Source organism: Saccoglossus kowalevskii, chromosome 22 (genome assembly GCF_978046115.1).
Source record: "Saccoglossus kowalevskii chromosome 22, keSacKowa6.1, whole genome shotgun sequence".
NCBI lineage: Eukaryota > Metazoa > Hemichordata > Enteropneusta > Harrimaniidae > Saccoglossus > Saccoglossus kowalevskii.
The window spans coordinates 7932937-7960881 of NC_140662.1; the positions used below are offsets into that span (position 1 = coordinate 7932937).

General features: G+C 35.8%; 2 long non-coding RNA genes across 2 annotated transcripts; one reads left to right on the top strand and one right to left on the bottom strand.

Annotated features, from left to right (window-relative positions):
• Positions 1-533: 533 nt before the first annotated feature.
• On the top strand, positions 534-27945 carry LOC146728651 (uncharacterized). The gene is made up of 2 exons (XR_014928255.1): positions 534-743; positions 27843-27945. It is a non-coding gene; the product is annotated as an uncharacterized LOC146728651 (long non-coding RNA).
• LOC144348608 (uncharacterized) lies at positions 21916-23169 on the bottom strand. Its single transcript, XR_014928269.1, has 2 exons — positions 23009-23169; positions 21916-22462 (listed from the first exon to the last, which is right to left on the bottom strand). It is a non-coding gene; the product is annotated as an uncharacterized LOC144348608 (long non-coding RNA).

Below are 27945 nucleotides of genomic sequence, written 5' to 3' on the forward strand. Positions count from 1 at the left end.
CAAACACCGCTGCGCTGGCGTTGCGATTTTACTTAATGCAATTTAAGAAAATATAGATGTCTTAATGTAGATACATTGCTGACGTCATCCCAGCGTGTCTTGTTATGTGTCCAGTCTCTGGCGCAACGCGTTGCTATACGCTATACACCAATATAGGGCGCGTTTTTATGTTGGCGTAACGCGAGTGTTTTCTATGTTTATATATAGGACACTCTTGAAATTCACCCAAAAACTGACTGATCGAACGAAAACCATTTTTTTTGCACGAATCAAATAAATGTTAATTATTTGATTTACTGGAACCTTATTTGAAAAGTCACCGTTTATTTTTGACACAAAGGGTGACACATATGTTTTATTTGTAATTTTCTCTTGGCTTTTTCATATTCTAAATTCATAGCCAAATATATGGCTAAACGTACAAGAGTTCTATGGTTATGAATTGTGTTTACGCGTTAGATCACATAAATGTAATGTAATAATGTGACACTGCACATGCTTCATATTTTGCTAAAGTTTTAAAATGCCTGTGAAATTCCCACCCACACGTTTTCAGTTTAGATCTGTGTCTCACTGAAATGAACAGTTATTGATTTTTGTTGTTAAAAATGATTACTTGCCTCCAAGTAAATTTGAGATATTTATACTGATGTAGCCACGAGAGAGAGTTTTTTTAAAGAAATAGATTCTGGACCAGCCCATGTTCACTGAGGAGGATTTCAGAAGAGAGAGAGAGACGTTGGGTAAGTGTTTCAAATGATTTGACTTTTTAGAGTACCGTGGAAATAGAAATCGACACTTCGACTTACTACTATGTAAGTAATTGTGCAGTCCTGACCAATTCCGTTGTAGTTCTTTCTAACTTCTTACCAACTCGAATGTTGTTCAGTGATGGGGTCCAGCGACAGTACTAGTGTACAAACGAGCGCCGGTGACGATCACGGTGACCAGCTACGCCAGAAAGGACACATTTTGCATCTAACTCAATCCTATGCGATATTATGTCTTCATTATGGTCCATTCTTCCTCAACGAACAAGTACATAAGTGGCAATTCAGACAAAGATGAGAAAAATGTGTCTTATATAAACGTATCGGCAATGCAAGCTGCCTAGCAAATGTGATGAAATTTGAATTTGAAAATCACATTTTGATGATTATTTCAAATTCGATGCGGTGCTGTAATTGTGGAAATAGTCGTAAATGTTAGTACGGCCACAGTATGGTAAAATTTCCCAAATCTACCGGTAACTAACTTATAGGGCTAAGGCATGTATCTATCTTTATTAGGCTTTAATAACGCTGCTTATGTCTGGCTTTTATATGTGCATGTTAACGTTGATGGCGCTCCGATCCACCAAGCAAATGTGTATGCGCCAACAAATGGACATGAACGTTCTGACTTCCTAAAATTATTTTAGCACTTTAAAACGGACTGAACAATTTTCCCATTATTATAAAGGAAGATCTCAACAAGTTCGACCATGGACAGGACAGATTGTTTTAAACCACGTCAAATTGACGCATGGTGTCCTTTTCCTTCATTAGTAGAACAATATACCAGGGCGAGAAAAGACCACGACTATGGGGAAACATGATAACCAGGAGAAAAGGTACGCCCTCTACGTTGGAACCTGCCTGCCTGGAACCACAAAACACAACTCCAAACTGAAACTCACACACTTCCATGAACCTGTAATTAATGAAATGTGAGATCGTCTCAACGAAAATAATAAATAGATGAGTTGGACGGTACAATTTTAAATAACCAAATAAGATTTGTGGGAAAACAAACTTAATGCAGTCACCAATTGTTTGAAAATTCACTATATGCATAATAATTAACCATAATTATGATTTTTTTTTACTTACAAGATCGTGCATGTTTCATATAATTATTCCAAAAATATTTACACAAGTATAAAATCATTTTAAGATCCAAATCCCATATAACGTAGGTAATTTATGACTTTTCGCTTTTTCGTATCACACTTTCACAAACATTCCATGCATGAGACGTACTACACAATTTTTTCTCCACCAAATAAACTTAGTTCCATTGACATGAGTGCACAATATTGTAACGATATGCTGCAAACTTGACAAGAAAATATCTTTCAGATTAATCACCTCTAATATAATATCACCAAACTGAACAAGAGATAATATATAAGTTCTCTTTTCTAATTCTCTACTAGTCCATTGCATCATTTAAGGTGGTACCGATAACTCAACGTATCACGTGATTCGTCACATGATAGGAGGATGATTAATGAGCCTATTTTACGATATAATTTATTGCTGACATGCCGACTTGTTCTCGTGATATTACGACATTATATAATTTATGTCTTATGTCTTGTTATTAAAAATGTAAGTACTTTCAATACTACTGTAGTATTCTGGCAGGACAAAATTACAGTATTACTCCTAAAAACCTATTTCTAGTGGGAACGTGCTCATTTTATTCTGTGACTGATGGTCGATCCCAAAGAGCTTGGGTTGTATGCAAATGAACGAGCAGATGGCGACAAGCGATATAGAATCTGATATATGCAAATCAAACAAGTAATTAGTAAAATGTTTCTACTGGGAATAACTTTTGTGTGTGTAAATATGTAAATACAAACGTGAAATGAACATTTATTAGATGTCGTTGACCCCAATTATAGCGACCGCGATACTAAGACGTCACGTGATTCGAATGCGGTGTGTATTTCCCATGACGAGCACGTTTACTCCATGATTGCCTAGATAGAGGGTCTGCTTTGACAGTCACATCAAAATGTGCACATATTCCCACCAACGCTATTCACATGAAATGTACAATTTCTTGTGTCGGAATATCACATTTGATTACAGCAAAATTGAATTCATATGGCAGGCCGCCTCTCCAATCTCTCGCTTTTGATAATCACCGGGCAACGTGATTATTTCACTTTGAATGGCTTGGCTATACTCTACACACCACACCACACCACACCACACACCACACCACACCACACCACACCACACTACACTAAAGGTTCGAAAAAAAGTCCACAGTCCAAATAAATAGATTTGAAACGACTAATGACTTATCGCTAATGAGATTCGTTGATCAATGGAAGTTTTTAAATAGGACTGATATGCTGCTCTTAAGAATCATTTAATCAAATGTAACGTTCCCCGAAAGACACGGAAACGAATAGTGACATATCGCTGATGAGAGTCATTGAATCCAATGTAACGTTTTATAAATGGCACGGAAACGACTAGTGGCATATATCTAATGAGAGCCTTAAAATCAAGTGAAACGTTCTGTCTCAGACTAGTATTACTAGTCCAAGGTTCTATGAATGGCACGGGAACGACTGCTGACATATTGCTAATGAGAGCCTTAAAATCAAGTGAAACGTTCTGTCTCAGACTAGTATTACTAGTCCGAGGTTCTATGAATGGCACGGGAACGACTGCTGACATATCGCTAATGAGAGCCTTAAAATCAAGTGAAACGTTCTGTCTCAGACTAGTATTACTAGTCCGAGGTTCTATGAATGGCACGGGAACGACTGCTGACATATTGCTAATGAGAGCCTTAAAATCAAGTGAAACGTTCTGTCTCAGACTAGTATTACTAGTCCGAGGTTCTATGAATGGCACGGGAACGACTGCTGACATATTGCTAATGAGAGTCATTGAATCCAATGTAATGTTCCATAAATAACACGTAAACGACTGCCGACATATATCTAATGAGAACCTTAAAATCCAGTAAAACGTTCTATGAATGGCACGGGAATGACTGCTGACAAATATCTAATGAGAGCCTTAAAATCCAGTGAAACGTTCTATGAATGGCACGGGAATGACTGCTGACATATCGCTAATGAGAGTCATTGAATCCAATGTAATGTTCCATAAATAACACGTAAACGTCTGCTGACATATATCTAATGAGAGCCTTAAAATCCAGTGAAACGTTCTATGAATGGCACGGAAATGACTGGTGACATATCGCTAATGAGAGTCATTGAATCCAATGTAATGTTCTCTGAATGACACGGAAACGACTAGTGACATATCGCTAATGAGAGTCATTGAATCCAGTGGATAATTCCATGAATGAGACTGAAACGACTGCTAACACATCTCCATGACTATTTTCTCTTCCATACAAATTGCCACTTCGATATAAAAGTGTACGAAAGTGATATTGATTGTAGGTGATAAATGTTTATTGATTCACATACTCCAAAGCTAAGTAGGCAAGTCAAATCAATGGTTATCCGTTGTCTCAAGGGGGAAGACTTTAAGTGATTTGTATCGTCTCGTGACCCGTCATTATTTCACATAGTCACGTGACATGAATAATGGATGCACGACTCAACCAACAATCCCACAATTTCATTTTTTAATCAATATTGATTGCCTTAAAAAATGTTATCCTATGAAAATGTTCACTTGTGATAACGGGAAAGTGGTCAGTGTTTTTCGTCTACCCGTACCACATTGCAATCTCATTAGGTCATATATTTTCGGTAGGAATAAATATTGCGTGTAAAATATTAATTAGAATGTAGATTCGCACAGGTCTAAATCGGTCTAATCTAGCGACCGCGGGCTGACCAATACAGCCATGTCCACACAAGAAGCGTTCCCAGCGGTCCACACTGTAAATTACTGCGAACGCGTTCGAAAAGAAAGTAGATTGGAACTTCAGTTACTTAACGTCTATAGTGGCTCAGACTTGACAGGCAAAACGACTAGCGATGTAACGTGGCCACGTGTAATTTACAAATCAGAAAAGCCCTTGATCTTTGTCAATCTATTTGAATGTTTGCCAATTCTCGTCCAGTGATAATTCTCGTCTCATGACAGTTCTCGTCTCGTGAGAGTTCTCGTCTCATTATACTCGGATACACTGTACACTAGATAATTCGTACTACTGTAAAATACTTTATTTCAGCTGGAATTAATTTTCACTGAAAAGACTTTTGGGTGTTTTGTATGGATTTTATTTCACTGATTTTTGATGAGTTGAATGTAAAATATAGAAAAAATAGTACATCCGCTGGATTTTATTTCCACTGAAGCATTGCTTCAGCAAAAATAGCGAAAATTAATTTCAAGCGAAAATAAAGTATTTTACAGTACAAGTAATAAATACATATATATCACTGTAAATATATTTTTTGGAGAATCTATAAAGTCGTTCATTATATTAATTATATAATATCTATTAAATTTCCCCTGGTCCATGAAATATATTTGCATTAATTTGGCGGGAAACAAATCTCCAGCTCGTCGTTTGGTCAATGTTTTGACGTTTTTTCCTTGTCAATAAAGGTGGCAACATTTTGCCAGTTTTGGGGGTAATGTCTTTGTAAAGTACCACTGTCAGTGTCTAATAGTTTGAATATTTTCCTGAAAAGTGATATTTTAAAACAAAACTTGGCACAGTGACCACCGAAATATTCACAGTAGTCTAGGAGCAATCACAGATTGAGTTGTACTGCAACGAACTGAACGCCTGAGGACAAATACATCACATAGACACGTGACGTGATGTTTTCTGAAGTGCAATGTAGGGCTGTAGGCAGTATTAAAAAGGCGACCATTAGGAAGGGGAGGCATTGCACTATTTTTAGTTTCTCCTTAGCAAGGGCGGCCGTTATACCACTTATACTTATGTAGAGGCGAACAAATTAACAGAGCAACGACGTCTCCAGGGAAGGAAACTTCCAAATATTATAGCAGAGCTATATTTGAGAGGCATTTACTCACGGAAACATTGATCACATTTGTAGTTTGAGGAACATAAGAAGCAAATACATGGGATGTCTCTTAGCGGCATTTACACGGGTATGAAGTAAGCATTGCAAACACGGGAATATAGCCAGCGAAGAAAAATCCATGACACGGAACCACGCGGTTGAGGTATCACCAGCTCAAAATACCTTCTTTTCCTTTCACAGACGTAATACTACTAATTTTAGAGATAGGTTTGCTTACATAGGTCGGTGGTCACATACAGCAATAAATTAACAGGAATTGTTATTTAAAAAAGTATGCGTCAGACTGGGCGTCAGAAGGAATCGCGAGAAATAGGCTGAACCAAGACGTGATTTGCTTGTTAATTGAACAATAACACTAGTTAACATGTAGGCCTAGAGAGAAATTGGCTCACACTAAGCAGGAAATATCGATTTCTAATCTGTCAATTCTATACAAAATGCTAATATAAAGATTAGACCATGACATTATGTACAGGAAGTTCACAGCGTGTAAAGGTTTACGATGACATTCAGCTATAGCGTTACTCCACATCAAATTTGACTTGTCGAACTACATCTAAATGTTAAAACAAATTTATTCATTTTCTCATTCATTCATTTTCTCATTCATTCATTCATTCATTTTTTCATTCATTCATTTTCTCATTCATTCACTTATTCCTTCATTCATCCATCCATCCATCCATCCATCCAATGTTACCGGGATCGGATTCAGATACAGGCTCGGAAATGAGGGGCAGGCTAGAACAATTCAATTATACGCATGTATTGATGCATTCCACATGCGTCAATATGACCTCACTATGACCCGGGTATAATAATGAATTTTATGAACCGGGGTACAATGAATGAGGAATTCTATGACCCGGAGTACAATAATGAATATGTTGAGCCGGGGTTACAATAATGAAATCTAAGACCCGGGGTATAATAATGAATTAAATGACCCGGGGTACAATTAGAATAAACTCTATGACCCGGGGTACAATTATAATGAATTCTATGACCCGGGGTACAATTATAATGAATTCTATGACCCGGGGTACAACTATAATGAATTCTATGACCCGGGGTACAACTATAATGAATTCTATGACCCGGGGTACAATTATTATGAATTCTATGACCCGGGGTACAATTATTATGAATTCTATGACCCGGGGTACAATTATAATGAATTCTATGACCTGGGGTACAATTATAATGAATTCTATGACCCGGGGTACAATTATAATGAATTCTATGACCCGGGGTACAATTATAATGAATTATATGACCCGGGGTACAATTATAATGAATTGTATGACCCGGGGTACAATTATAATGAATTATATGACCCGGGGTACAATTATAATGAATTTTATGACCCGGGGTACAATTATAATGAATTATATGACCCGGGGTACAATTATTATGAATTCTATGACCCGGGGTACAATTATAATGAATTGTATGACCCGGGATACAACTATAATGAATTCTATGACCCGGGGTACAACTATAATGAATTCTATGACCCGGGGTACAACTATAATGAATTCAACAATAATTGAACTTTTTGAATTCAATTAGACGAAACTTCAATAATAGCCAACAAGTATTAAGTTGTAACAGGTTTTGAAAAGTTAGAGATCAACTTGGTCAATTCAAAGACTGAATAAATGGGGGAGCTAAATTAAACAAAAAAATAATGTTGTAATGCTTCAATGTTTATTTACAATGTTGATGAACTTAAAGCGCGGTGGTCGTCGCGCAGCGAGTGTTCGAATTTCATGTAAATAAACAATGTAATTTACACGCGTTGTATACGTCGCTATGAGTCCCATATCGATCAGGACGCAGCGCGACGACTGGCGCCTTTTAAAGCGCGTTATCAATGTGTTGATAAACATTGAATTTTCCACAATCCAATGCGTTCTTCAAATGGAAATCACAAGTATGAGGTTTGACATAGGCGCGACTTGCACTGATTACCGACGGTGACTCCTTCAATACCTTCCAATCACATTAAAATTGCCTAATTAAAGCTTGGTAACGTTTCAGTTTGTACTCGTTGATCTGCGCAACAGTCAAAGTCGCCATCTTTGTTTACATGAGACCCATATATCTCGCACATGCGCAGAGCGACTACCGCGTCTTAATGTGTTAAATAGGTCAACATCATGAATGCGTATCTGGATGTCGAGTCCGTGTGTTTGAAGTCCTCCAGCGAAGAGTTCATATCTGACCGATTAATATATCTACAAAAGATTGTTTAATTTGGGCGTGGATTGATGTGATATGTATATGTGTAGGTTCACTCTGAGGGATGAATCTGAAAATTTCAAACGCCATTCCAAAAGTAGAAAAGAAGCTTCCAGTAAAGTTCCGTTTTGCAATTGATTTTGATCGCGCAAATTCCTTGTAATTTCGAAATATGATTTAAAAATAGCAAGTACAAACTCAATGGTTTTCCATAATTTTAAATTGTACATGTTTCTGTTTAATTGTTGTTTTATTTTCATACGTGTTACATTATAGCCAGATTACCATTATTGTTGCTATAACATGGAGTCTGTTCATTCTCATTCCTATTTGGGATTTTTAAATATTTGTTGTTAAATGATGTTTTATTTGTGAAGTATTTTATTGTAAAAGCCTATAGTTGTATTGTTTTGCCTGTTAAAATAAAAACCCAATAAAATAAAAACAAAATCATGTTTTAACTTAACTTCTTCGTTTAATTTTGTGCTCATTCAAACCCAGGGTTACTTATATATTAAAATATATAACCCCGAACTTGGAAGCCTAAGATTGCGACATTCACAAATTGCGAAGTACCGTGTATTACAAATACGTTTGGTCATTCGAAGAGTTAAGTCACGAATTGAAAAGGAAATCGGCAAGTAGACGAGTAATTGAGGCAGTGAAACCTCCCCCGAGATTCTTGCTGATTTAGAACAGACCTAATGTAACGAGTCGTGAAATTAAATTTAATTAAGTGGTTGATATCGATGCTTTCATTTTAACGTATCGAGCCCGAATGCTTTTAAGAGATCGACGCTTATTCATGTAACCGACACGCACATGTTAACTGTCGGGGCAAGTGAGCATGCTCAGATAAATGCCAAGAGTGGGAAATATCCAAATGAACAATTGAATTAGGTAGTTTATAGTGCAGCAACGTTTTATGTCACATCTGTCAAATTTAGATTTCACTGTCATTTATGTACATGGTATGTTCACGTGGTGTATTTTGTGATGTATACAGACAATTTACTTGTACCTGATGCACCATGGCTTATATCTGTATGGGGTGTGTTACTAGTATATGAATGTGCTTTGTCAAGTGTTGTATATTATGTTATAGGGGTGTATTTTGTCAAGTGTTGTATTATGTGTTATATGAATTTTGTCACGTGATGTTATTCTGTGTTATATGAATTTGTCACGCGATGTATTCTGTGTTATATGAATTTTGTCACGTGATGTATTATGTGTTATATGAATTTTGTCACGTGATGTATTCTGTGTTATATGAATTATGTCACGTGATGTATTCTGTGTTATATGAATTTTGTCACGTGATGTATTCTGTGTTATATGAATTTTGTCACGTGATGTATTCTGTGTTATATGAATTTTGTCACGTGATGTATTCTGTGTTACATGAATTTTGTCACGTGATGCATTCTGTGTTACATGAATTTTGTCACGTGATGCATTCTGTGTTATATGAATTTTGTCACGTGATGCATTCTGTGTTATATGAATGTTGTCACGTGATGCGTTCTGTGGTATCTGGAGTGTATATGGGGTATGTTTGTCACGTGGTGAAATGAGTTCAAAGGTTACTAATCAGGACACAGAATACATCATAAGAATTGCACACCTGACTAAACACGTAATTCTGTCAAATTAAGTAGACCGCCGTATATACGAATTTGTCAGGACAAAAACGACAGTTTAAATATTAAATGCACTTCAACTTGTATTTGCATATTTGCTCTGTTACGTACAAGGATTAGTCACGTGTCTCCTACTATATCTGACGTTTCGTTATCGACAACAATATATTGACATAAGCAAGGTACTCATAAATCTTCTACCACTTACAATCCATTTAGGAAACCGCACTGTGTGCCATGTGTGTTTTCAGACTGGTGTTATTCTACTAAGTGTATTTATGTAGCAAACCATGTCATTGCCTGAGTAAACTAAAATACAGGCGGATCCACGTAATTTAGTTTAATTTATTTTATCACATTCACATAATAACAATATTTTACTTGAATATATTGAATTCCAATCATGATGGTTGTATTAAAACACCAACCAAGTGTGATATTTGTCGGGGAGTACATGGCGTAACATACATCTGGGAGGTGAATGTATTCCTTATGAAACATACCAGGTATAAACTAAGTGGGATAGGTATTTAATCAATGTGCCGTACAATTACGGCAACTGATGTACAATTTACGGAGAAGGGATGCAATTATCGATATAAACCCCATACAAAAAGACAGTCCTTCGATTGAGTGTATGCTGTTAATTGGTACCCATCGCGAGATTGGCATCGACAGGGAAATATAATGATGTATGCGCATTTTATTTTTCACCGGGAAAAGCACTAAAACTGAAAACTTGTTTCATCCACTTTGATTCAAAGACGAATCACTAGTATTCATAGAAAAATTTAAAATATACATTATTTATAAAAGTACGTTTGTAAAAAAAAACACCCATTGTTTCAGTACTTACCGACATCGAGATGTAATGACATCATTACCAACAACGTAACCTGCCAAACGTTCATTTTCCCTCCTCGTACAGCGAATTAGACAAACACGTCCAACATTACATTCATCGTAGTGGCACCAACTCACAATTAACATTTATTCCAAGAATAGAGGAGTGCAAGCGCCCATTAGCGCACCTCTACGACGACTATGACGGTAAAACATACATACACGCTTATACAAGACCCCCTAGTCTTAGTTTGATTAGCAGTCTATTATGGTATCGTATTTACTCAGTCAGGGGGCATAGGAATGCAGCGACCAATTGTACCACTTTAATTTGCTCGTAATCACGAATTTATTATCGTACATCGAAAATTTATCTTAGTGAAAGAATAGTTATTATCTTATATCGTAATCAAAGGGAAAGAATGGTCATCAACGTTTATATATATATATATAACTATGGAATACTTTATTTTCGCTGGAATTAATTTTCACTGAAAAGGCTTTTTGGGCATTTTGTATGGAATTTATTTTCACTGATTTTTGATGAGTTTAATGTGAAATATAGGAAAAAAAGTATATTCGCTGGATTTTATTTTCACGGAATCATTCCTTCAGCGAAAATAAATTCCAAGCGAAAATAAAGTATTCTACTGAGTATATATATATACGTGCTCAACACAAGAGTTCGCCCTTTCAGCCGAAAGCAATCGCAGATTGCATTCCTAACAGGTGCGTGGTTTGATCGGTGATTATGTCGTTACGGTGCGAGGACTGTGGCGTCCTTGCTTCTCGAGTTAAATTGTGCAATGGTGACCTGCAATTGTGTCCAAAATGTGACAAGAAACGAAGTGATGCCATGTGGGGTGATACGTCGAGTGAAGATAAACGGGAAAACGAAACTCGATCGATCGCAGTAGGCCATACAGGTATTGTGATAAATGAGCTTTTGTGTTTCTTGACTAATAAGATAGACGTCATGACTACGAGCATGTTAATAAAGTTGTGTATGGAGCATTTTGAAGATCAAGAAATCAAGTCTGCTAAATGAGTACTATACGACTTGTGTGAAAATACTATTCGTTCTACTCGGTATATCAAACGTCAAGGACAGCACAAAAAACAAAATAATTTGCAAGATATATTAACGATGATTCACGAAGCCGACGGGAATGATTTACCTTGCTTTGTTGCGAAAAATCTGGCAAACCTGCCTCCTATTGACTTTACACACGTCGATGTATCAGTAATTATGCAGGACATTAAGTTATTACGTGCAGAGTTAAAACAACTAAAAGATGCGATTCCAGTGAGCCTGGCGTGTGCCGATAGCGTTGTAAAGTTAGAAAAAGAAGTGGGTGCACTCCGTAACGAGATGGCCCTTCTAAAGCTAACTTGTCGCTGCGACAACGAAAAGCCGTTAAGAGATTGCATCACGACGCCTGAGATTTCTAAGATGAATGTGATTACAACTCCCGTCGCTAATGGATACGACTCTCTATTACGTAACAGTTTAAGTGACTCTACTGATACAACCAAAGACACGAGAAAAAAGTTTCTTTGATACAACAACCGGGACTAATCCTTGTGATCAACAGGCAAGTACACCTGCTCGTACCAGTATTCATGCAAAGCAGAAATCGATATCTTATGCTAATGCATTGATTACAAATAATAAAGCTTGCATGGTAGATGGGACAAATGAAGCATCAAAACCAAGTTTTGAAGTACGTGGACAAGGTATACGAGTTACTCCACGAATGAACTCTGTCGACAGTATGAACGGTTTTACCACTGTGAAAAAACGAAGCAGGAAACGCCCCCAGGCAACAATCGGAAATGCAGGAGACTGCTCCCAATTAAAATCTGTTCTTTCGAAACCTGGAGTAAAACTGTTTGTAGCAAGACTTGCCCCAGAGACTGTACCTGAATCAGTAATACATTATATTAAGAGTTCGATTCATATTGATGCAAAGTGTGAGAAACTCAAATCTAAGTTCGATTCTTACGCATCCTTTGTAATTACCGTACCACGTGACTCTATTCACAAAGTGCTACGCCCTCTTCATGGCCTGCAGGCATACTTGTACGTAAATATTGGCAATCAAGATGATGAATAACAAATTAACTATCACTTCATATAACTGTCGAGGTGTCAAATTATCTGTTGAAAACGTCAAAGATCTATGTTCTAACTGTGATATATGTCTACTACAGGAACACTGGCTCACACAATCTGAGCTTGAATTTTTAACTAAAATTAGTGATGATTTCTACGCTGTTGGAGAATCTGCCATAGATGAGATTTCGGGATTACGTGTCGGGCGCCCGTATGGTGGTGTGGCAGTACTGTGGAGGAAAACACTTGGAGCCACGAAAATTAAACGTTACAATGATTCTCGGTTACTAGGATTAGAAATAGGGAATATGGATAATATGTTGACCATTATTAATGTGTATATGCCTACTGACAGTGGGGACAATTACCACGAGTACATTGAATATCTACACAAAGTAGGTGGTTGTATTGATGACACAGTTTCTAATTATGTACTCGTCATTGATGATTGGAATGCTAAAGTTAATTCAAAGTTCGGTAAAGAATTGGATTCTTTCTGCACAGAAAACAGCCTCACATGTTCTGACGTTGTCTTTTTGGGCACTGAAAATAACTTCACGTATTACAGTGAGGCTCATCATACCACGTCGTGGTTGGATCACTGTGTATCTACGTCTTCTGCTCATAAATCTATTAGTAACGTAAAAATACTGCACGAATACATTGGATCGGATCATTTCCCACTGAGTATTACATGCAACTTTGATTATCTACCAAATTATGAATATTTAATTGATACACCGTTGAGGCCTCGTATAGACTGGTCTAGTGCAAATAAGTCTGCTATTCACAAATATGTACAACAGACGGAAGCTATGCTGTGCTGCATTTCTATACCTCATGATGTGTTATCCTGTCGTGATTCTGCTTGCCTTGATGCAAGACATCGATTGGCAATTGATAAACTCTATGATGAAATTGTTAATGTTTTGAAACAGGCGGCTATTAATTGTATACAATCAAAGGCATCTATTAAATCCAAGTGTGTACCAGGATGTAATGATTATCTAAAAGATCATAACACAATTGCTCGCGATGCTTTTCTGTTATGGCGTAACAATGGAGGACCTAGGCAAGGTCCATTGTCTGATTAAATGCGTAAAACCCGAGCTAAATTTAAATATGTTTTGAGACTCTGTAGAAATAACAAAAGCAATATGAGAGCTGATGCTCTTGTTAATAGTCACCTTGATAAGAATGTTAACTTGTTTTGGAAAAACGTGGGTAAGAAAAAGAAGTCTTCACAACATTCACCATCAATTGATGGTTGTAATGGCCACACGAATATTGGTAATATGTGGGGGAAACATTATGCAAATCTACTATCCTGTTTATCAGACAACAAGGACGAACAATATGTAAGAAGCAAACTTCAGAATGGAAACTCATCACAGGACATGATCGTACGTCCAACGGAGATTCAATGTAGCATACACAAACTTGCTGTTGGAAAATCGATTGGTCCTGATGGCATTTCTGCTGAGCATATTAAGCATGCACATGATCGTGTTCTCATTTTGTTTTCATTATTATTCACCGCGGCGCATTTTCACGGCTATTTACCGCCAAATATGTTAGAAACTACGTCGGTGCCGATTGTGAAAAATAAAAATGGTGATATTACTAGTGCTGGAAATTATCGTCCCATTGCTACTGCTACTGCAATCTCGAAGCTGTATGAGAATCTGATTTTGGAGCGCTGTGGTCAGTATCTTCGTACGAGTGACTATCAAAAAGGTCATTCCACTGATATGTGGTTTTTACTCAAAGAAACGATCGATTTTTATAAACGTAATGATAGTCAGTATTTTTATGTTTTTTAGACGCCTCTAAAGTTTTCTACCGTGTTAACCACTGGTGTTTATTTCGCAAGTTATTGCATAGAGACGTTCCAATTTTTATTGTGAGAATTATTATGTATTGGTATCGTAATCAACAGTTTAAAGTACGATGGGGATCTACTTTCTCCAAAAGTTTTCATACTTTAAATGGTGTTAGGCAAGGCGGTAGTCTATCACCACACCTGTTTACTGTTTACATAGATGGACTCAGCAACGAACTCGGCAATACGGATATTGGTTGCCATTTATCTGGAAAATGTCTTCATCATTTAATGTATCGAGACGACATAGTTTTAATATGCCCGTCTGTGAAGTGCTTGAATCGTTTGCTGACTACCTGTACTTATTTTGCCAACAATCATAACATCAAATTCAATAGTGATAAGACGAAATGTATGTATATACTGCCTCCTCGTAGTAGTATTACATGTATTCCTAATGTTTATCTACATGATACTAAGCTGGATTTCGTTAGTAATTATTTATACCTAGGAGTTATTGTGAACACATTAACCAATGATAGTTGTGGCATGACGCGTCAAATGAAGTCTTTTTATGCAAGAGCCAACTATTTGGTACGTAATTTTAATAAGTGTTCTGTTCCAGCATAGACCCTCTGTTAGAGGGTCTATGGTTTCAGTGAAGTTGACTCTATTTAAAATTGTTTGTACAACGATGTATTGTTTTCATTTATGGGCTGTATTTTCCAAAGCTAATCTGAATGCTGTGCGGGTTGCTTATAACAACGCTTTTCACGCTATCTTTTATGTCAGTCGTAACTTGAGTATTTCTGAAACTCAGATTTTAAATGGTGTTCCCACTTTTTTAAAGGGAAACCGCTCAATCCCTTGGATTGCACCAAAGAATCATGGGACACTATTGTTTATGTTGTTTACAATGTTAATCTATCTTTTGTTATCCATTGTTATTTTAATACAGAAAGTAAATTTGTTGTAAAATTAATCTTAACTGGAAGGTGCCCCTTTAAGTGTTCTGCGCAAGTCCAGAGCTGGCTTTTACACAATATTGACTTCTAGTGAGAATTGTTTAATTGTGGCAGCCATGTCTACTGACATGTTGAAGGACAAACAACTACTGGAAAAGGGTCTTTTCTGATATTTATAAGGCGCCTTATTTCTAATGTCTGTTTTGCTGTTGTGTTTTTAGTAATTTTCAACTTTATGTTATGAGCTGGTTTTCGAAATAAAAACTATTATATTATATTATATATATAATGCACACTTTTAAGCTCAAAATGGAAATACAAAGTGAGATTTCATACATTTACTTCTTTCATACATGTACTATCTTTAGAAATAAATGCACACAAATGGCATTGTGATTACCGAGGCAGAAAATTGTAAAACTTGAAGATATTATAAATTCAAATCAAATAATAACGGGGATAAGTAAAATTACTTTGCGGGTTTGGACTGACAATGAATGGCCGCGTTATTGCCATAAAATTGCCGACCGTGATTTGACCATCAATGACCGCATTATTGTTGTCAAAACACAAAATAAAAACAAAAATATTGATGTGAGCTACGAAATAAAGAAATTCGAGTTCAAAATCAAATCGTTCGATTTTTGCGGCAGACGTTCGACGCGCGTCTTTCATGCATCTCGCGAGATCTCGCAGTTGAACGGAAAATCACCTATTGTGTGCAACTACAAATCTAAGTAGGTAGCTCAAGCAGTCTGTCGTACACACTTGTACTGTTATTAAATTATGTGAAAGAATTTGTCCATTTCATTAATTTACACAAAGAATTATTTCTTGGAACATAATTTATTGATTATCGATTATTAGCAATAATGCACCAGAGTGTGTTCGAATGCCACCCTTAGGCTGAGCGATAATAGAACGTCAATAACGATTCCCGAGATGGAATCGTATTATGCATTTGCTACTGTTATAATCATATAAATTAATCAGACGCGTATAAACGTCACATGGGTACTATTACTATGTAATCAAACATTGACTGAAACGCCAATTTTATTTACGAGTTTTATATAACCCCAACATTTCAAACTGCAACTAAATACTGTCGAAATCATATAGTAGGCTTTATATTACCTATTCCAAACTATGTTTACAATAGATAATTCTATATAATTTAATTTTTCACGACAGTTTATAAAAATCTGTGTTAATATCATGTGCCAATTTGTTGTAGAAAAAATACTGTTCCTATTTGACTGCATACTAGTAATATGGCTTCCAGTTTTGGCATGCTGCCCTCAACGGTGAGTATTTGTTGTGTATATGCCTTGAAATCGCCTGAGGTAGAAACACTTTTGGCGCAGTGAACAAGGGAAAGCACTAGTTGTATAAAACTATTCAACATTTTACTATTCTTTAATTATCCAAGACACAGTTTGTTATAAACATTGCTTCAAAGAATCTGAGATTAGTGTTGACTTTCAAAAACGCTGCCATTAATAAAACATATTAACGTATATATTTTATATTTGAACATGATAATGATAAATTTAAATTCAAATGTCGAGAAAGAGTGTTATTACATCTTGTGGTTTTAATTTGTTGTGTTGTGTTGTGTTAATGGAACAATTGTTATTTTATTTTTATTGTCAATTATTGAAGAATGAAAAACATGTAACTTTACAAAAATAACTTTCGTACTGTACAGACAAAATTGCTATCTATGGAAAGCAACTTTCCAAACATTACAATTTTCCGTCCTGAAAATAACATTTCCAAATTTTATATTCACTTTACTGACTTCAAAAACTTCTTTTCGCGCTTATTTAATTACGTTAATTTTGATAAACAAAATTATTTCCAAACGATCAGAGTTATATTTAAAGACATGATCAATGACGCGAATTCCTATCTTATCTGAATGTACTTGTATCATTGTTTTAAAATTAAGGCATCCTCTTTGGTGCGAGTCCGAGCAGTTGCCGGAGTAGTGAAATGCACAACTGGATATATCTGAAGTGTTGTTGGTCAGGAACAACGTAGCCGTAACGACGCCAAGATAACTTTCCAGCAAATTTTACCTACTTTGTAGATGGCTTTTACGTTTTTAGGATTTACGTTCTGGACTTTACAGGCAAGTTTCCGACACCTTTTTCCCTTCTTTCAAAATAAATATCTTTTTTTTTAGTCAACTTCTACGATAGTCATGTGAACTTTCTCATATACTACTAAGGTAACTGTTCGGACTGTGCAAAACCACCTTCCAAAGTTCTTTTCTGGTTGATTGTGCTGACTTACAAATACTTTCTAAACACCGTGACCCTCTTTCTAAACTGACTACTTACCCAACTTTTCTGTTTCTGACAATTTTCTCTACATTTCCACCCTTTCAGACAGCTTTATCATCTTCCATCCGAAATTTCAGACTTCTGACAACTTTCCACCTTTGAAAAAATCTTTTTTGAATATGAAAAAATTGACAGTAAAAATTATCTTTCTGCTCAAGTTTCTCGACTTCGGAATGTAATTTTCGTTCTATCCGTGAAACCCGAACCAGTTTGGAACCCTAAATATAAGCATATACCATAACAATTTATTTTACCAATGATCACTTTCAATATTGATCCACGATTTCCGCTACAGAGAGTTCAGCTCTGGCTTATCACGACAGCTCTCACATATGTCGTATAAGTCTCCTTTTGCCTATAAAGCCCAAGTATGGTTTGAAATGTGCAAGATAGAATTGTTTTGCTGTTTTCGATGATGCCTTAATAATCCGGGGACAGCAGAATCTTTCGTGTCAAAAATAGAATGGTGTTCGTGTTTTAATTACATAGAGTATATACAAAAAACAATAAAATTGAAAGATTCAGCGATTGGCTGCGTTTTCAGTGCACAGCTAGCACTGAACGCGTGTTATTTTCTCACAAATAGTTCAGTAAGGCACTTGACATTAAAATTACCTATTTAATGCCTGCTTTTTCAAGAACTTACAATGGTTAACTAAATATTTCAGTCATAGTTTCAGCAGTTGAAAAATATTGCACCTTGACTAAAGCTGCACGTCTTCGTCAAGGTGCAAGATCAGATTTAGAATAATGGTTTACAGCTAATACAATGCCGGTTGACTGGGAATGTTCCACGGAGTACCCGTTTACTAGTTTCTTGCTCATAATTCAATACGTGTAAACACGTATCAAGTCACTTTTAGAAATAGTATTTGTGTTTTTTTTAAAACACTGCGCTCATGAAGCACAGCACCCAACCACGTGGCTTTCTACAGTATTGGATGATATGTGCGTGATATTAATTTTATGATGGTCTATAATCTGAGATTTGAATTATGATTGGAAATGTGAAATATTGTATTGGATATTCATTTTTGTTTATTTATAATAAATATGAATAATTTATCTACACAACTGTTTACCGGGTAAACACATATTGGTTGTTACGTTTCTACGCTGTGGTACAATAGGTTCCCAATCAAACAGTTGTACGACGAGTACCGGGTGAGGGATTTGAAACATTGGGCAAGGCCAGAGACGTCACTTAGAAATTAAAACATGTCAGTCATTTTTCTTGGATTTGGACAAACTAAAAGAACGGGTTTCTCTTCTTTGGATTGGGGGTGCAGGGACCGGAGAGTACTTGGTTGCGTTCATCGTCATTTATCACGCCCTCCTGTGGAGGCATCTAAAAGTATCGAGTGATAGGCACAAAATGATATTTAATAGAGATTCTGAATTGGTTGAGTTACGAAAACATTGACCATGTCCACGTTTGCAAAACCACGTCAAAATTGTAACTATGTCCAATTAACAGAACTTTGAGTTACGGGCAACATAGATTGTTTTTTGTTTTACAAATGTATCAGTTAACCGAACATCGAATAATGGGAAATGCACGTTAAAGGAAAAAACGTTATATGTTGCCTGTAACTCGAAGTTCTGTTAACTGAACATCCAGAGATATTGGGGAACCATATTGTAATTGTATATTACAGAGCAAGACATGGTAGGAGTGTGTACAAATCAGAGTCCAAATCTGCTTGACTGGGCTTCCCCTCCCCACACACATGCTTAGTCAGTAGCTATGTGTATGCGAGCTTAACGCACGCAAAGAATATAACAATAATTATGGAGGTACACGTACGTGATGGTTTTTAAGAACAAGTGTATTCCGCAATAAAGTACACAATGTATCATAAAGTCTGTATAAATTTTGTAACCGTGTATTTAATGTTATTTAAAAAAATAATCAAAAATAATTACCCACAATACACACAAACGGTAGCACACATCATTTACCAAATCTAGAACACATGACAGTTGTATTCAAGTACTGAAATACAGCACTTCATACGAAAATCAACCATTCGTGAACAGAAAAATCACATTCACACGTAACCAATAGCAGCAATGAAGAAGTAGAAATATTCAACAATAGAAATATTGCCATGAAATATGAAAACAACCAAAGAGGTTTGATGGTAACTAGTGTAAGAAATAGACTAGGGATGAAGAAGGCTCCAGCGAGCTCATATTTTTTTTAAACTGGAAAAAAAAAACAGACTAACAGAATGAAAAATAAAATCTACAAAAAATACCAGGTTGAAGAATAGTAGTTGCTCTTTTAAATTTCGCCAAAGCCTTGCTTATACTTTACCTATATCTGCAGAATAAATCAAGATAACTACACAAATTGACTCCATTTATGAATAATTAACGATTGGCCCGAACGAACGGCATAGTTGGAGGCGAAGAACCAATCACAAGACTGGTTACGAACCAGTTGAGCAAGGCTAACCGAGTCATAACCTCGATGTGGTTCGTAACCAGTCTTATGATTGGTTGTTGACAAATACTGAACAAGTCACGCCTCAATATGAATGCACCAGCAACAATTCAGCATCTACATTTAATATTACTACCGGTATATGATACATGAATATTCTTTGAAGTAAAAAATAGTTTATAAACTATCTCAGACAAGGCGTGGTCTATTTTGTCAATTATACATCAAATTTATTGCAAACAATCTGGAAAACAGACAAAAATATTTCAAATATGCACAATGTTCAACTTTCTAATAAATATATGAAAACTCCCCTTTTACACCATTGTTGGAGACTATGGCGGTGTTTCTACACAGACAAAAAAAAATACACGTGTTGTGAACAAATAAAACTAACCCGGTGAAATCACCCAGATGCTTGCTCCCAAGAATATGAACGCACCAGCAACTTTTATTATAAATTATTACACAATTTATAGTGGTACAAATTAGTTAATTGTGGTCACTTGTTACAATAACCATCACATGCCCACGATTTAACTTGCGCAAACTGCGATTGATAATAATAAACTTAAGCCTTTATATAACTGACAACGATTGGTTTCTGGTTCCAAGATAATCCAAAGAGTGATAAAATGATGCGATCATTTTTAGACTCAAGTTCATGACTATATTACCTCGCTTTTTCAACTATACGATCACTTTTGTCAGATGAAACGGCAAGATTAAATTAATATGATGGCGATATAGGTTGAACATGTTCGATATTCAAGAGAGTCTGATCAGATATTCTCCAGGCTGAAGTTCCAACAAGTGAACTTTTTAAAGAAAAAGGGGTAGAAACAAGAATGAACAGTTTATAAATCTGATTTAATGTTTATTTACAATTATCGGCTAGTGACAGGATTCGAACACACGAATGTTGGTGAACATAATATAAGACAAATCATTAAACCACCAGACTATCAATAAATCTTGCAAACAGTTGAACAATTGTGGGTTTAGAGAAATAAACGTAAACACGATTTATTTTAGTGGCTGAAAAAAAAAAAAGAAAAAAAAATCAACCAATGAGTGATGTTTATTTAAATAAATGCAGTGGCGGATTAGGAAATGCATCATGGTTGTTGATCAACAGGTTAATGTTCACCCCCGACATCTCGTATAAAACATTGTTTGCATTATGACACGTTTATTTAGCATTTTCGCTTTATATCAAATCGGGGGGGGGGGGGGGGGGCGCTTTCAGGACTGGGTGTACTCGTTTCTTTTTCATATCAAGTACTTTAATAATTAAGTTGTAAGTAAATTACCTATTGCAACAATCAGTATATAGCGCCCTCTATTGACAGTCTGGTTGCGGATTACAAAGCTATGAAATGTCCCTCCATTTACTGAGTAATCAACACGACTTTGTATCACAGATACACTGGCACTGATCTGAACACTGCTTTTGAAGGTAAATATTGAAAATAAGGCAAGTCATGATTACCCCTTTGGATGTACATGGACTGCATGTCGGAACAAGGGGAGCTTCAGCAGTTTTCATACGATTATATCACCGTTATTAGTAATCTTGATTATAATGAACAGTTTGCCGACGAGATCAAATGCAGCTAATTTTACCTACACACTTGTTGGGCATATTCACCATCAAATTCATAAGTGACCAAATACATAACTAATAAATTGAGTATATATACATCTTTTCCTTTTTTTTAACTTGTAACCAGGCCTTCAAAATGGCGTTGTAAAAAACTTTCCCAACCGGTAGTTCCCTGGTTATAACTTGTATTACTGTGCGCGTCTTGCTTGCGATAGATATTTTACAAATATAGTGTTCCCTGACAATTTAAATTTTCATTCAGTGTGCGTAAATTGCACGGACAAAAAAGATACAAGTATAATGATTGGTTGTAATTAAATGATTCTAGTTGGCCAAGAATTACTCAGAAAACTCTTTCATATGAAAAGATAAATGATTTACTACTATAACGAAATGACATGTAAATGAGAATAATAATAAATATTAACGAATACAAATAATATATCATGAATCTGACAAATTTTTACATTAATGCAAGAGACAGAAATTAAGGAATTCTTTGTTTGCCATAGGTTATTAAGATAAGTGCCAATCCTTGGAGGTATGCAACACACTCTTCATTCTTTACTGCAATGCCTTCATCTATGTACATGTTCCTAACGTCCCTGTATGCAGACGAGTTTCCATCACCAATGTACGTTGTATACCTACATTTGATAGACATGTATATACAGGTTAATATTGAGTTTTAAAAAGCAAGACTGATTAGAGGCATTGACACGCAGATCGCCGCAAACCAAGCGATCTGAAACATACCGATTAAATCTTGCTAAAAATCAGGAGAGAATTTGTTCAAAACAAGAAAATACTTGTATATAGTTCCGCGGAAGAAAATGCTGAGTAAAATGATGGCGGATGGACATTTAGCCGTCTGAAGCTAGTTATGCGTCCTAAGACAAAGGTCTGTGCTGAATAGCGCCACCTGTGTTGACACAATGTGATTAGACAAAAGGAAAATAAAAAAATTAAATGATTAAACAAACATGTTAATATCCTGGGTGCAATTCACAAATTCAGCAAACAACCCTTGCAAAAAAAATGAAAAAAAAAGAAACAGCTAAGGACAGACATAATGGGCATCAAATGGTTCAACTCGCATTCCTATTGGATTTAAACCTTCCAACAAAACATTGTCAAAAGTAAAAAGATATTTGACTATTTTGAAATGACATTTTATACACATGTATACACACCTCATGTTGTGTTGTGTTTTTCCAGATATCGCTCGAATAAAGCAACAGGCCCCATCCTCTTTGCTGATCCAAGACGGTTCATCCTACAGTTTATAGTTCATGCTCCAAGTATTACTGTATATATCCACTGTCCTTTAGTTTGTTATCCCACTTGCTACATTGTGGACACATTGCACATGTACATGTGTGATGTTTGTTCACGACTTTACCTGAAATACGCAAGTTATTTTTAGAAAACTAGGTCAGACAAAATATACTAGAGATTTTTTATCACCAACTTATAAATTATTCAATTTGAATAAATTTTGCTGGTTTAAAATGTAAACGTTGGCGATTGAATAAAAGATTGAACTAAAATCATTCTGAAACAAATGTAAATTTTGAAGTGCGACTCAACAGCTTGGCCCAACAAGTAAAAATGTTTCAGTCAAAGTGATTTGCTGGTGCTTGTTACAAAGTTAAACTTTTGCTTTGCTAAAATTACCGCTCGGACATCGTACGTGGTCTTGAAAACGGTGGCTATGTTATTGACTAACAATGTTAAATTATTGGTTTTTTTAATGTAGTCTAATGTTTTTGCACGATTTTATAGAAAATTACTTGGGTGAGGCCTTAGGCGAAAATCTTGCAACACAGGAAATAGACTCTTCAAAGGAAATGAAACTTGGGCCTACACATGTATAATTCGTTAACAAAGAACATATTCATCTTATGGGATTTGTTAGCATGTTGAATTCATGTCACATTTTTTGCCTTATTTTTCACAAAATATATACCACTAAATGATTTACTTGTAGCTAAAGGAGACGCTGAATTGGTCGCGTTAAGAACATAGCGTTACAAAAATGACCATGCCACTATTTTAGAAACCATGCCCACTTCTGAGAAGCCACGCCCATACTGTAACTACAGTCATTGTCAATTAACTGTTACCAGAACTTCGAGTTACAGGCAATAAACATTGTTTTTGTTGAACGTCCACATTAGGTAACTCAAACTTTTAATTAAAGTTAATCAAACTTGAGTTACAGGTAACAGATTTTTTGTTTTGTTTAACGTTCAAATTAGTAACTTGTATTTTCATTACTTTCAACTGAACTTTGAGTTACAGGAAACCTAAAAAGGTAAACAAAATAAAAAATCTATGTCGCCCGTAACTAGCAGTTCGGTTAACTGGTAATTGATCATCGAGTTACAATTTGGATGTGGTTTCTCAAAAGTGGGTGGGGTATTTAAAATATGGCATGGTCATTTTTGTAACTCAACATTTGTAACTTGATGTTTGTAAATCCATAACTCAAACGATTCAGCATCTCTAGCTAAAGACATCACTGTCACTACACCATGTAACGATGAAAAACATAGTGTACTCCTGGCTACCATCGCCGATTACTGCCACGTTTGCGGTTTCCTCTTCATTTCTCATTTTTCTATTTCAATTTTCAGAGCTAGCAATTCTTGGGCCGTGTCTTAGAATTAGTCTAATATTTCTCTGCTTTCGACACTGAACTTTCAACATATTGTCGTAAAGGTGGCCCTGTTATGGGTGACCCTAAATAACTAGACAGCTTATGCAGGGCACTCAGTCCTTTTCCGATTGCCCGCATCCCATCTGCAGCGTTTTTTAAATTAACGTCAAACACTAGGCAAGTCTTCTTAGATGAAAGAAAGCTGAACTAACTTTCTGCTGCATTTGTACACTGGATTTCTAGATAACTACCTAACCCATGTTGGTTTCGCTCTGCTATTCTTACATTGCAAAGATTGTAGAAACTTGTTTTTCTCTTATCAGCTCATCTTCTTGACAACGCCAAGCTCCTAGAATTGTTTCTTTTAACAATTTCTTAACTGGTATAGCCATTCTCTGGATGTTTTTTTTATTCCTGCCATATTTCTCTTTTGGGGAAATTTTCACATGTTATTCACGCTTTCAGCAGACTTGTTAAAAAAAATTACTTTTAATGCATTTACATATTTGAACAAGACATGAATGTCATATTCCCTGTTATTAAAGTATAAAATACTAATGTTAAAATAATACATGGAACACCTGGAAACCGATGAATTGATATGTATTCTATGTGACTACAACTCATAAAAAGATTCCCCTAATCTAGTATTGTACTGATAACTGAAAACTTCCATTGCAATTTTTACATTTTAAAGATATAATACCGTATACAACATTTCTGACCACTTTTTTTTTTTCAAGATTTCAGCGTTAATTTTTCATAAAACCAAACAAAAACAGGCTGTGGTCCATTTCTGTCACAGATTCAGATCATGACATCACTGAAAACTCTAGCATTACCATCTAATCTAATTATATATTCTGAGCATGCTCAGTTGTTCCTCAGCGTTGTTGGGAGAGATAATTTTGGATACAAATAATAATAATAATAATAATAACTTTATTTAATTAAGCGCAACAATTCCAACATATGAAGATCAAAGGCGCTGATACAATAAACAATCAGTCAAATATTAAAAGCACATTTAAATAAGTGCGTTTTCAGTCTGGATTTAAAAATGTCTACTGAAGGACTAGAACGAACAGACAGAGGTAATTCATTAAAAAGTTTAGGACCTAAATTTTCAAAAGCACGGTCTTTGTATAACACCTTGGACTTTTTACTACACACCTGACGAGTTTTAATAAGAAACTTTGATTCAGATCTTAAACTACGACTAGGTACATAAAATTCGATTAATTCACATAGATAATTTGGGGCAAAACCATACAAAGATTTATACACTAGTAAAAGTAATTTGAAATTGATTCTTTGTACAACTGGTAACCAATGAAGTTTAATAAAAATGTCTGTAATGTGGTCATATTTTCGAGCACGAGTGACAAGGCGGGCTGCTGCATTTTGTACACGAATAAGAGGTTTTATCTTAGTTACAGGGAGACCAGACAATAATGAATTACAGCTGTCTAAGCGAGAAGATATGAATGCATGTACCAACTTTTCAGTATCAGATTGGGATAATGATTTACGAATACGATTAATATTTCTTAGATGGGAATATCCAGATCTACAAATAGTAGAAATGTGTGTTTCCATAGATAGCTGCGAATCAAACAAGACACCTAAGTTTCTAGCACTTGACGAAGCACTAACCAATTCTTCACCAATTGCGATACTAGACAAAGGACACGAGTCTTGTGAGAATCTCCGAGACGACATGCACACAAATTCAGTTTTCGACACATTCAAAAGTAGGAAATTACAAGACATCCAATCGCTAACGTCTTGAATACATGTCTGAAGTATCACCCGGGCGCGAATTTGATCACGAAAAAGACAGACTTGCATGCATATTCAACAGAGACTTGTTCATCAACCTGCCAAGTTTTCATCGATATCTGCTGCAGAATTTTTGAGAAAACGTTAGAGACGGAAACCAGAAATAAACTATACTGCCCTTTTCAGGCTGTGCCTGAAATGGGAACCTAAAGGGGATACTATTGTGAATTTTACCAAAAAAAGTAACCATAAAATGTGCAATTAATGTTTAAAGGCCCAGGTATACTATAAATACGGTCCTAAACAATAGGGATTATTTCCTTGCTTGTCACGCTGTAGTAAACAGCTCCAGCCAAGCCCTGGTAATAGCGCGTTTTCTCGAACTTACAGGTCGATTATGTCGTGCCAAAGTGGATGCATGTGACTATGAATATCACAGCAGTGACTGTATGTAGTATTTATGACAATAAATAGTGTACGAGCTGAGATTTTGGCGGATAAAAGTCAAAAACTAGAACCGAGGAAAGGGACACGCTACTAATCTGGAATAATTAACTACTGTCAATCAAAGTCACGTGATGTTGGACCGCTGAAACAGGATGCGTCATAGGCTATGCAAGTGATTAACAACACTCATTAGCATAGTCACACCTCCAATTCACACTTGCCCGGGGCAAGTGAATTGGGCCTTTAATGCATTTTTTAATTGACAATTAGTAGGATACCGGTTTTTCATTTTGTAGAAATGGAAGACAGAGACAGGAATAGAGATAAAGATAGTGTAATCATGCCAAAAAATGTTTTTCTGTGTGTTCAAGTTGATTTTTGTTGCTGCTAACATGCACTCCTGATATTTACATTTGAAATGCTATGCCCCTTGAACTAAAATTTCATCATAGATGAAAGTCAAGGTATATTGTATATTGAGGTAAATGTGTTTCATTGTTACTATGGTCATTGTTGGCACCATCTTTTCCAACTTTCTTGTGCTTACAATATCTCAAACAATTTGTGTCCAATTTCTTTCAATGTTCGATTTTATACTAACCAGTTTAGGATAGAGAAGTTTGATTTTTGGCCTGTATTCTATATATAGTTTTTAAGATAATCGTTAAATTTCACTTAAAATTGTCTTCTTGTGATTACAATAACCAATTTTTATTTGATTAAATTTAGGAATCGCTCTGAAACAACAATCAAATTCATATTTGTTATAACTAGCAAGATTTACTGATTTTCAAATCAGAGTATTTTATTTTGCTTAAATTGCAACACTATTGAGAACTTTTATACAATTCTTGCTGTAATATTATTTTATGAGGTTCATTGAGATTAAGACAGTATATATAGTATTTGAGAAACATGTCAACAATTCTAGTATTTGTCTTGACAAATTTTGCTTTTATATTGCTGTACGAGGGGCGATCAAAAAGTTCTCTGCCTTTCTCATAAAATATTACAGAAGGAAGATTTTTTTTTTTTTACACTATTTTTCAACAGTCCCTTCCAAGTTCAATGCACTTTGTCCGATATTCCAGTTTTCCTATTCCCTGCTGTAAGAAGACTTCATCTTGATCTTATAGATTCTCAACAGCTTGGATGACGTCATTCTCAAAACGGTGACCACGCAAGTGGGACTTCAGTTTAGGAAATGGGTAGAAGTCCGACGGTGCCAGGTCAGGTGAG